This window comes from Cephus cinctus, unplaced genomic scaffold (assembly GCF_000341935.2).
Source record: "Cephus cinctus unplaced genomic scaffold, Ccin1 Ccin1_scaffold0227, whole genome shotgun sequence".
Lineage (NCBI taxonomy): Eukaryota > Metazoa > Arthropoda > Insecta > Hymenoptera > Cephidae > Cephus > Cephus cinctus.
In genome coordinates this window covers 516,159-529,595 of record NW_014332943.1, presented here as the reverse complement: position 1 = coordinate 529,595, position 13,437 = coordinate 516,159, and the positions used below count along the sequence as shown (strand labels likewise).

Below are 13,437 nucleotides of genomic sequence, written 5' to 3'. Positions count from 1 at the left end.
AATGGTCTGTGCAAATTTTATAACCCGGAATTTTAATTGGTCTCTTTCTTGGTTGCTTCGCGGCTGTCGCGAATTTAATTGGGAAAACGTCTACCCACGTATTTGCAGTAGAATTGAGCTGCTTTTCGTACTTTCGAAAGTCAATAGGGGATGAGAATTTCTCGGCGCATGGAATAAACAGCAAAGTTGACGGTGAAATAAAAAATGAGGAAAACAACGAAACGAAATCACTCGGCAATTTCGAGTTAAAAGACCAATCAGCTCCAGGTTTGCCTGCCAATCGAGTGATATTAATAAGTATTACTATATGTCTACATTTATGTATAGGGATATATATCCCTTTGAGTTTAATATTAGTTATGTACCCACTCCCTACCCGCGTCGCTCCTGCTTGTATCCTATAACATACACATGTATATATATTATCTTGAGAAATTTTTAGTTGGTATTGTGTAAAAGTCTGTAGATCGGTATGTGGGAGATATGCAAATCAAGGGAGAAAAAGAGAGAACCGAGAGAAGAAGAGAGAGTAAATGAAAAGGGTGAAATCAGGCAAGCAGTTGAAATCGCGCGCATATGAATATTCAGACGACCAAAAGGGGTAGATGGAGAACGGAAATACTGATGGCGTCACGGTACCGGAGAAACAATCGGGTAACATCGTTTTGTCTCTCGTGTCGATTGTTTCCGATAGCGACAAGATAGTAACGGTGTCCTGGACTTTATTATTTTTACATTTTTTAACGTTGTGTCTCATGGCATTTATGTACGGTGGAGAGAAGGCGGGAAAATAAAATTATAAAGGAACGAAGATAGAGAAGGAGGAAAGATATGTTGCAATATTTTTCCAAAAATAATTTTCTTCGGTATACATAATTCCAGTTGATATAATTACGATCGACTATCCTCCACGAGAGCGACTTATAGGTGGAATATAATCAAAATATATTTTTTTACATATCTATTTTTTTAAATTTTATTATACAAATATATTTAGTTTATATGTATAATACGTTATGTTGCACTGACTGATTCCTAGAAATCGCTAATGAATGAAATATAATCGATTCTGCAATGATATTTAAATTTTCGTCCCCAATATAATTATGTATAACTAATATGCGTATTACGTATATTCCTGTAGAATCGGTTGTACATGAAAACAGTGCTATGAAGCATATGTAATTCATTATTTGTATGATCAAGTAGAAAGTTCAATTATACGTCGAGGGGTCACCTTATTATGACTTATACAACGTAAAAGAGTCCTCTGAATATGAAACTAACCGCACGAGTATATCATGCATTAAATTAATAACGTGCTGTGGAGGCACTTACGTGTTATCAAATGATAATATTATATTTTCAATATAAAAAGACAAGCATACATTTTTTTTCGGTTCATTTATGTAAATTACAAATCTACATTACATATAAGGATATCGCAGTATCTGCCGGTACGTCCATTTAAAGTCCATTTAATAACCCGGAAACGATATCGAACGACATCGAACGGGATATCAAGATAATGACACAGTGCTAAGTTTAAAGTCTGATTTTTAGGAAAACTTTAAATGCCGGTTTTAGAATCTGTAAGAGAAACGTAAAAGTTTACGACTTAGGGAACAGGATCGTGACACCCTAACAGCAAGACCACAATGACCGCCATCTCAAAATCATCTCAGGTACCGGAAGATTGTCTAATATAAGATGGAGATTGACGCGAATTTCTGACCGCGACGAAAAACGCAAGAAGACTCACTTACATAATTTTCCTTTCATCCAAGACGCATTAAAACGAACTGAAAACTTGGTAATCATTAAAAAATCAATTCTAACCCGTATCAAACGCACGCAGACAATAATAAAAAATAAAATTTATAAAGTGGAATAATAAAAAATCATTATAATTATTATTAAAAAGCAATAAGAAAATCCATTTCGTTTCGTTTGAACACTTCTTATCAAACCTTTATATCAAAATGCAAAATATGGTTATTTAAAATTATCAAATGCATATTCTCGTGCAATTTTCAAGTCACACTGTTAAAACGATGTTGACTAATTAGCCCACTTAAAACCTTTGCATATTAAATGACCTGTTACATACCGCGTTCAGTATAGGTCCGCGTAAGTCTGGTAATTCACCTACCTAGTGCAATTTAGCACTGTCGCATATTGTCATTGCGATGCACCGGACCGCCATGTTCCATCATGCATCGGTATACGAATCGACTATCGGGCGTTGCGTGTTTCGGCATGAATATTATCATACCCGTTTGGTTGGCATTATTGTGGCATTGTATTTTCGACCAGACCCAAAGTCTCCGAAAAGGTCGACGTCCTGCTATTCGTCGCGTGATTATATTTACGCGTTCACGTTTGTGTAAAGGGAAGGACTTGGATGCATTTATATGTTTGCGGCGCAAGAACCACGCGCGACTAATGGCTGCGCGTATCTGCATCAGATTTTCGTTAATTACTCTGCGCATTTGCAACAATCAAATTGGGAAGCACGATCGAACAGCCAGGAGGGACAATGATGTATGTGCATGTGTGCGTATGAAGATATATGAGAATGCATATGATGGGTTGAAAGAGTGGAGTATCCTTGAGAATTATAAAGCTAGAGTGCTCGTGGCGGGAATTTCAAATAAAATTTATTAAAAAAAGGGATATCGAATGTGTTGGACATTGCAGTAATGTATAGCGGGAAAGCCAATCATTTTTCATGTTATAAATGTTTGATAAATTTATACGCATGCAAATGGCAATTGAGTTAAACGTTCAAATACAAAGAGTGACAGACATTAAAAGTAGGTGCGTGCAAAAAATTGCTTTCTTAAATTTTTGGAATAACGTTTACGTATATATCTTTACTGTCAAGCAAAACAGCTCAAAGATGATTTTATTGTGCATTTTATTACGGGCAATGGGACTTTAACACGTTGAACGCCAAGCGACAATCGGTAGAGTTTCCTACCGGTTCGAAATCCGATAATTGAAGTCGTAAATATACGGGAGGTGCATAGAGCGATTATATTTACATGTATTAATTCCATTAAATATTTGTAAAATCCTATTTAAGGGGAAAAGTAGAAAGGCGTCATCCATTTTCTTGTGAAGAAGCGAAAGTGACGAAACATAGCCACCGCCCAGATCTGGGTGACGCGGCATTCAACGTGTTAATGGAATAAATAATAAATGAGTGGTAGATAGCGTAAGACTGATATCAGCATGTCGTATTTATAATAGGAACAAGACGTGAAATTAACGGGAGATGAAACTCGGGAATGAATGACATGCTTGCTGCACATTTGTAAACTGCATTGTATGGTGCACCTCATATGTGTCATATACATACAGATTTTGTTATACTTCAACGTTCGCTCGGTAGGTATTGCACCGACCTGCATTTAAGAATTGCAGTTCTAACAAAGTTCATCGTCGCCGGTTGATTACTTTTCTGTACATTTAGGAAAGAATACCAAAAACAATATAACGGCATAGCACTGAAATTCTCTCACATAAATATGACGTTGGGCTACTTTGAAGACGATTTCATTTACGAATTAGTTATTAACATTAAGATGTTTATTAAGTCGTATTTCAGGAGAAATCATGCGTCACGAAAATCGTCAAGAAAATGCGTAACGCTTGAAATTCTGATATTGTTAACGCGTGATTCTGTAAAAATGCATACCTCATAAATTCTGATAATCTTAGTGCGCCATTTCTGTGAGAGTTTTGGGGGTATATATATATATATATGGCACAGAATTTACCAATTTCTAGAATTCCTATGTTTCACAAATTTTCTATAATTTGATTTAAAATCTTGTATCGTACATCGTAATATTGTCCGTTGCTTGCGCGGAGTAGGAGACCTGTGTTTTCTTTTTTGGTGAAATGTGGCTGTTTTGAAATATGTCCTTGAAGAATTTTCAGCGTAACGACTTTTTTCAGGGCCATAAAACCCTCCATAAGCCATAAAGTCACACCGAATTTGTTCAAATTGTTCCAATGCTAGGCTCTTGGAGTTGTGATGGGCTTTAAAAAGGGTTTCGTTAGATTAGGATATGATAGAATTTCAATGCTGTGATGTCCAAAGGTAATATTTTTGTAAAAAAAACCAAGAAAGAAAAACGCACCAGCTCGCTATTGTGAACGCCCCTTTACGTTGCATGTCCTCAAACTATACGATCGACAAGTTTATGTATATATATATATAAAAATTTATTTATGAATTTACATTATATATATTCATAAATAAATTTTTCCATGCACTAGTATACACATGGCTAGTATCCATAGACTGACATTTTTCAGTAAAATTTCGCTCGAGGTATAATAGACGTAATTTATATACCTCACTATGTACAACGTGAAAATCGAGAGTAATTTGATTTTGCTTAAAATAATATTGCCGTCGTCTCTTCGCGTTCAATTACCTACCTATGCGTACACAAGCCCATACGTGTTATCGCGTACTCACGTCAATGAAGTTACAGCGACACTGGCTCGCCGTGGAAAAAAATATCGACGATACATAAATCGTCACTACACTCCATTTTCGTGAGAAAAATAATTTCTCATCTTATCATATACATAACGTAGTTATATTTCCAATATATAAAAACGTTAAATGCACTTTATAGAGTAATAGCCATTTCAGAATTCTCCAATGGTCTATGAATAGTTATCAGACCACTCCGTGTATGCTAAATAGACAGGTAAATTTACCATTCTCCGATATACCCAACGCCCGACTGCTACTGGCTACTGAATTAGCATAACGGAAATACGCGGCTGACGTGAGTCTATTTGATCGTAGGTATACACGTGTCTATATACATATGTGTACGTACACTAGGTACCTACCGATTCGAAAAAGCAAGTACCTATGTGGATGCTTAATTAATTCTAATTAGTCATATGAATTTTGACGAAGCACATTACCTATTTAATGCACGAGCATCGGTTAAGGAGACCCGAGGAATAGAGTGAGAAAAAAGTTTTAAAAAAAGTAGAGAGAAAAAGGAAAAAATGAAGATTTAGAAGTTAAAAGTGGAAACGCATTTAGTCGGGACATAACCAAGAAAACATCAAAAGTCAATGTCAATACGTTGGTCTCTTAGTCGACGAGGATCGGGAGAACAATGAAACCTGAACTTTCCTCAAGAAACCAAATCCTTAAAAAAAGAAAAATTCAGCCTAAAGATCTAGGAGGAAGAAAGTTTGCGCTTAGCAAACATGGCTGGTATTAGCACTGGCCAATTCCGAGCTGCATTGGACTAACCCATTATCCTGACAAGTTTGACTTCAAATAAGGTCCTTGACCTCAATGAGGAATTCAGGGTCGTCATAGTAGGGTAGGTAGTAAAAATCCATGTATTAGACAGTTATTCACAATACTGACCAGAATTCAAAAATTTGAGGTAATTTTATTAAATAATTGTGTCTGTATTCGATGGTTTTTTCTACTGGCTGATTCAGCTTGATCTATATCTACTTGTATCCTGGTTGTATATGTCTTATGTTCTGGTGACGTTAGACATCCTCTGCAGATCGGTTAATGCGACTGCATCCTCAGATCACGATCGAATTTTCTCATGCCTCTAGATGTCAGCCTAGTCAAGATTTGCGCACCAAGGAACACGAATTGAATACTCAATTCGGTTGGATATGCAGTCGCTATGGTAGAGCTTTATTACAATCTTACCTCGTCCGTCTGTTAAGACGTAGCACTAGGAAATATGAGAGATGCCGCAAGACGTCAGGCGGGATGAAATGGATTTTCGTGATTTCTCTGGAAACATTTACGCGTGTCTCTTTTACTCTATCTTGGTTGTTCCCTTTAATAAATTTCCTATGTCAATGAAATTGCTCGTTCAAATCTTGACAGACATGATTTTCTGTTTTTTTTTTAAATCAACCATTTTTATCACACTAATGGAAACGTTAACTGACACCGATATCTTAGTAATTGAATCTGTCAGTTGATATAACATGAATAATTCTTTGGTATCTGCAATTTATAATTGAGAGCTTTCTTAACATGGTCGGAAGATGCAACGATGCATATAAATCTGATTCGGAATTCCCTTGAAAGATTCTATACACCAAAAATGGCACCCATCAACATGATGAATATTCGGATTTGCGTAAAATTCGTCTAATAACAATTCATCTAAAACAATGCGTCTAAACAATTTGCTAATAGCTTAGTTTAAAGCTCATACTGTGTTACATTGTTGGATTCGTTTGGATGCCGACTACAATGTTTAAGGAGAAAAAATATGCCATTCAATTTAAAAAACTGGTGATAACCTTGAAAAAACTGGTAAAAAATGAAAAAAATGAAAAAAATTATGACAGCCATGTGTGCCCTTTCAAACCATTTAAATTTCGATATTTACGAACTATGTATCTTCAAATTCAACAGAGATATTCAGATATTCTGTTTCTCGCGCTTCCCCCTATATATGTATACATATATGTCAGAAGGCAGTTTCCATATCATACGGCACTAACAACAGCAAGGAGATAGGTATATTTAAAAAAAAAAACTAAACCTTGGGACATGTGGCATTGGAATTCTGACCTAATCTAACCTAACGAAACAGTTTTAAGCTCATCATAAATATTGGATGCCTAACATTGGAAAAATATAAACAAATTTAGTGTGACAGTCGAATTGTTATTAGACGAATTGTTTTAGACGAATTGTTATTAGACGAATTGTTATTACACGAATTGTTATTAGGCGAATTGTTTTAAACGAATTGTGATTAGACGAATTGTTTTAGACAAATTGTTTCAGATAAAATATGATTAGACGAATTGTTATTAGACGAATTGCTTTAAACGAATTGTTTTATACGAATTTTTCCCGAACGGAATATTCGTGATAGTATTTGATTTCCCTTACGATTTCAACAAGATGGCGGATCGTTATCCATACGACATACGATTCAATAGGAAAAGCGAGAACATTGCATGCATATATTACGTGCATTATAATGCATGTTGGTTTGATTTTCCATGGCGTTTTTTCGGTGTACCTGCATATATCTATTATTATTCATTGACAAAGTGTCAGCGTACGTAATTAGTGTGATCGTTCCAAAAGACACTTTTAATTTACCAAATTCAAATGCACCTAAGATTCACCGAGGATGTGTTAATGCTGAGAAATGTTTTTTTTCATCCTGAAAACCATCACTTCTCTACAACGATCAGGTGCATTTTTTTAGCAATACAGTTTACTCAGCGAGAAATGATCGATAGCGTGACACTTAAGAAGTAGGATCACTTAGGTTTAAAGACTTTCTAAAAGAGGGTCTGGTAAAAAAAAAGGATGAAGAAAAAAACTTTTTGTCTCTTCGAACTCACGGCGTGGGACTCCCGTTTCCCCGAAATGTATTTCTCCACTGCGCGGTGACGAGTTGCATTCCTGAATGCACCTGTCACACTGGGTGTGTTGGCAAAAACGCTGAAAACACGAGAGAGCAACCATCGAAAAAAGGTATATCATTCGGAAGGGTAGGAAGAAAAGAATGGTGAAAAAAAAAGAAAAAAAGAACAGGAAGAAAAAATGGTGAAGTATCGATATACTGTTTTGATATCTATATTTATTATTTACGTACGTAACCTTTTTTACCAGGAAAAACGTTTTTCTCCTCTTAACGTCCTATTCTCAGCCGATACCTTACCCGTGTCCATATTTCAACCGATAAAGATAATATAGTGGATTCTCAAGGTATTTCAGGAGCGTTTATGTAGACATACTATGCTTATGTAGACATGCTTGCCTATGTACTCAATTCTTCTTTTGCTTTTCCTTCAGTATAGTATATACATAACAAATCTACTTGATTGTAACGATAACGTAGACTAGACAATTGAAAAATGAAAATTGTAACATTTGTTTTAAAAAAATTGCTTAAGGGGACTCCGTACATCTCATTGGTTATGTGAGCAAAATGTGAACTTAAATCGTAAATAACAGGATTTTCACAGAGATTCTTTCCCAAAGTGGAGTTAACCGCATATTTTTCAAGGTTTACAATCATTTTGACACCACTTTAGCAATTATCAATCAAAAACTGAAAGAATAATCCGACCTGAACATTTCGATATGGATTTGAAAAACGCGAAAAATGTCAGGTCGGATTATTCTTTCGGTTTTGGGTTAATATTTGCGAAAATAGTATCAAAATGATTGTAACCCTTGCAAAGTGTGTGCTGAACTTTACTTTGGGAACGAATCTCTCTAAAAATCTTGATATTTACGATTTTCGTTGACATTTTACTTGTATGGCAATCAGAGGTCCGAAGTTCTCTTAATGGAGATTTAGAAAATTTATTATATTATCCAGTCAAAATCATTTGAATGAATATTTGCTACCAGAAAGGTGTAGTACGTTTAAAACCTTTTGAATGAAATAATATTAATGCAATTTCCCATTTTTTTTCTATTATAAATGTAGAAATATTGGAACGCGAGATAACAATTTACTTTAAAATTGTCACATGACTCGAGGGCGTGCGAACGGAGGGATGAAACAAAAAGAGATCCGTAAATAAATCAATGTGAAACGTTCGGTTTTGACTTGAACGAGTTTTGCTTGAACATATTACCAAGCTGACCCAACCTATCGGACGGAAAAGGACCACAAAAGGATAGCCCCATTGTAGCCAGCGTATTCACACAACCCTCGCAGCCCCAGGGCCAACGGGGTTTTTTTCCGGAGATCGAGAAGCATTTGAAAAACTCACGGGAGAGCTGTTAAAAAGAAGGAAAAAAGAAAGGGCACGAAAGAAAAAGTGAAAAAAGATGGCGCTTTACTTGACGCGAATCTTCTAGGTGCATCTGCGATCGGAAGAAAGTTACTGTCTAGCATCTCGTCTTCCTCGTAACCATCGTTACCGTCACACTGACTGTAATTGGTACGCGCTATGTATGTACGCACTACAATACAAATATCTATATATATATATATGTATATATATATATATATATAAGCGATTCCATCAGACTTTAGCCACCCATATTTTATTTGCTGTGCTACGTGGATTCGGTCATTTTTATTTTGAACACAGATATCCCAGGGACTATGCATCGTATGAAAAAATTATAAAAAATAAAAATTTTGTGTTTCTTAGTATCTACAATCAAAAAAGTTTTTTTAATTTTTGGGTAATCTAAACCTGTTTTGAAAAAAAAGAAATACATTGTTCTGGCATACGCCACATTGTGAAACGCACCTCCCCAATCATTCAGCAAGCATTTCGCAATGATTACCATTACACAGGCTAAAGATCTTATCCTATTTCTCAGCATACTTGGCTCATCCTAGACCACATTACGCGTCCTTATCCTAGTCTATGCCAAAGTGCATTTCCGCAACCTTTAATACATTTAACCCAAACCGATATTTCCTTACCCCTCTAGTCTGCGGATTTTGACTATATATATCAAACGCCGGAATGCTTATCATGTTCAGTCATACTCTAAACTCAACCATAGTCGCGCAAAGTTATTACCATAAAGGATCTTGCTGAAATTACAATACTCTACAAAATAAACCCTTCGAGATGAATATTCCAACCGTTCGTGCTTATTTCTTCCGAGGAAGATTTCCTTTCGAATATCATTCGAAATCCGAATCCCGAGCCTGGGTTTCACGCTACGAATAGTTTTTCCTAAAAACCAAACTATAACAACACAAACATTTTTTTCCTGACCATAGCCCCACCGATATCGGAGTTACAGAATTATTTTAATATTCTGTAGACAGAATATGCATTTTGTGCAAAATTACAAAATAAAAATTTTTTTTAATTGATAAGAACACTAATTTTTGGTTTTTATGATTAAATTATCTCTCTATACGTTTCAGGGTTGAGACTGTCTTTAGGGTTATAAACTTAAAGCCCGCATTACTTTTTTTTATTTACTAGAATTTATTTATTTATTTTTGTTTAAGATTTTTAACAAAAATTAGTGTTCTTATAAATTAAAAAGAAATTTGTGACTAAAAAACGGCCGGATGTCCCAATTTGTAATTTTGCACAATATTCATATTCTGTCTACAGAATATAAAAAAATTTTCATAACACCAATATCGATGGCGCTTTGGCCAGGAAAAAACATTTTATGTATTTCTTTTACTTGAAAACTGGTTTAGATTACTCAACAAGTTAAAAAAAATTTTTCATTGTAGATACTGAAAACAGCCGCAAGCTGGAACTTGCAATTTGCTTCCTCCGAATCGTAGGTAGTGTATGAAGGCCCTATATGAGGAAGCATTTTCATTTGTTTTAATCTTTGGCTTTTTCATAGATGAATCTTCATTTACTATACCGAACCGTGAAATTTCGAATTGCTATAGAATTAGATCTGCTTTGCCGATCTTCACCAAATTTTATATGTTATACGGCTAGATGATATTTCATACTTGCACAGAATTGCGGTTTGATTCGTTGAAGTAAGCGCTAGTTACAGCGATAAAGTTGATTTTTCGAAAAATTCAAAATATCATAAAATCAAAACTTCTCGATGGATTCGGCCTAAATGCAATACCAACCAACCTTGGATACAAATCGTTTTGTCAAGAACAATTTAGACGAGTATCACAAAATTTACGATCGCTAGAGTGATAACGTTCTTTTTTTGGGAATTTGAAAACGACATAAAATCCGAACGGCAGCTTGAATCGTGACGAAAATTATAGTCGATGAATGGATTATAGAGGTGCACATGCCTGCAAACATTTGAGGGCTGTAACTAAGACAGTTCTCGAGTTATACACGTTTGAATTTTGAGAGGCCATATCACACACACACACATACATTCATCCGGACATTTTCTTCAAATGTGTTTTCTCGACGTTTTGGCACATTCTTAACATGGTGACATGAAAATCTCGAAAGAAAAATGTTCCACCGTCACATAGCTTCCTCTATGAGGAAGCAAAAACAAAACTTTCATTTTTGATAATTTTTTGATACGATGTACCATCTCCGGGATATGTGTTCAAAATAAAAAACGACCGAATCCACGTAGCACAGCAAATTAAATACGGGTTGCTAAAGTCTGATGGAATCGCATATATATGTATTATACATACATATATGTATATCTAATCCTATTCTTTAGTCTCCATTATTATTGTGCAATGCCATTTGTTTAAAGGTACTAATAGAAATGACGTAAAAAATCAATTGTCAGAAAAAAAAATTAACTTCATTATTTAATTTTTTTTAACGTGATTAATAAAAAAATATTCACTATAATATTTTTGTTAATATGCATGAGAAGTGTATATGACGAGAGGAGATTGTGTTGCTTGGAATTTATGACTATGTACAAGTATGTACAATGCACTGTGCATCAGGTTCTTTGAACTTTACACGGACTTTAGGGCGTCGTCGTTGTTGCACAATAAATTCGATGAATTTCTGCAGTTGCTCCAATAGTGATAAGGTATATCCCAAGAAACTACTAGTTATCGCAAATGATAAGACTTTCCCATACGTCCGATACGTCGTTGCGACTATGAACTATTGACCAAGAAGCAAGCGATCAAACAGACCCATCATTTTTTCTCAGATCCTCGAGTGCATCCCTTTTATTATAGTCACATTCACTGATTAGAGCATCCGGGTGATAACGAGACGTAGCGAAGTTTTCCTGACGTCCCACGATCCCATGATAGCGTCGCGACGCAGATTACCGATTTAAATGGCGCATTAAGTTCCCAAGCGTAAAATTAGATCTGCCTAACTTTATCCTTCACTGAAACAGCCGAACGGCTTATCTTAAATGTTCATCTATAACATAATCTTCTATAGGTTCTGAGTGGATCAATTACCATTAATTCGTATTGATCCTCACATTTATAAATCTTTATTAAAATACTGTCTCCAGGCTACAAAGCATGCACTGCTATGACGTCATCGTGACATTTACATCAGTGGATCATTTAAGAAATAAATTTTTACAAAAATTTAGAACCTTTATGCCATTCAATATTCTTCATATCACTCATTCACCCTGCTATAATTTAATAAATCTATAAGAAGCAGCAGTTCACGCACTTTTAAATGCACAGAAGCTACTTTTTTTGGTGTTAAAAAAAAGTTGCATGCCACTCGTGCAATTCTTGATCCATTGAGTCCTTTAATTAATCAATGTTTTGATGAGTATTTTAATTATAGAAAATATTTGATTTCACGGCTCGCTCCTAGATGGGATTCGACCCGTGATTTACGACAGTTGAGAGCGGAGCACTTTGCATGCAGGGGTGTTCCAATTATTATTCAGGAGTTCAGAGGCTCACTTCCACGTCCTACGATTCACCAGACTGCACCAGAAACTTGTATGGATGTCGGGGAACAATTAATAACGTGGAGGATAATGCGAATCCGTGCACTTTATCTCGAGTGGATATCATAGCGTCGCGTTTTGTCACACTGTTGAGGAAAACCAGAAATTCGACGTAGCTATACTCATTTGATGAGCTTCCTTGATGCCTTCCTGTTTTTCTTTCTCTTTCAATGCACTTTTTTATTTTTCTCTAAGGAAAGCTTTTACCAACGAAACTCTTTCGCCTGCGGATTCTTTTTCAAGATGACAGGAATTCATTTGAACACTGTACCCACGCTAAGTAGGACAAGCTTCTATTCAGCAAGTACATAGTTACGCGAGTGAGGATCTGAGCAGTCTTGAGAAGAGAAAAGAAACGAGAAGTAAAAAAAAGAAAATACGCAAACGAATGAACGAATAAAAAAGAAACAATTGTAACCCATTGGGAACAATGAGATTTCGAGGGTGATGAAAGGAGGAAGAAAGTGTCCATAAGAAATAAAATAAAATTACTTTCATTTTCATGAAATTTCGTACAAAAAAAAAAGCATTTTACTTTCCACCATTCTACTTTTTTCAAGACAATTCACATTGCTTTCCGAAACTTGTAACGAAGAATTGTGTGATATCGTATACCTTAATATCCTTATTCTTTTTTTTATTTTACATCAAGGAACAATCGTCGCTCAGACACTCGATGCAAATCACTTATCAGCGATGAAAACTCCTCAGGAATTGCCGGATACGTAGTTTTCTCACAATTTCCGGATATTTCCCGTAAATCGAAAAAGTACACGAACACTGTCCCATCACACGGAAATACTATCCACTTGGCAATCTATGCGGAAGTCTCTATATAGGTTTACCAGGACTTATTCGTATTTTTCCTGTTTCCCATGTTTTTTAATAATCTAAACGCACCTAGATAAAATCCAGAAGTATATACGATCCCGTAATAGTCTCACCACAGCACCATCGAGCAGTATCCCAATATCTACTATATACTAATTCGTATCTAACATTACCAAAAACCGTTTATTCAAACCTACAATCCCCTCCCCCCC

General features: G+C 35.5%; 1 protein-coding gene and 1 long non-coding RNA gene across 3 annotated transcripts in view; one reads left to right on the top strand and one right to left on the bottom strand.

Annotated features, from left to right (window-relative positions):
- The window catches only part of LOC107265523, an 88,845-nt gene that overhangs the window by 37,057 nt on the left and 38,351 nt on the right, over window positions 1-13,437 (top strand). The window lies entirely within an intron of this gene.
- On the bottom strand, window positions 5,406-13,431 carry LOC112494024. The gene is made up of 2 exons (XR_003059098.1): window positions 5,723-13,431; window positions 5,406-5,630 (listed from the first exon to the last, which is right to left on the bottom strand). It is a non-coding gene; the product is annotated as an uncharacterized LOC112494024 (long non-coding RNA).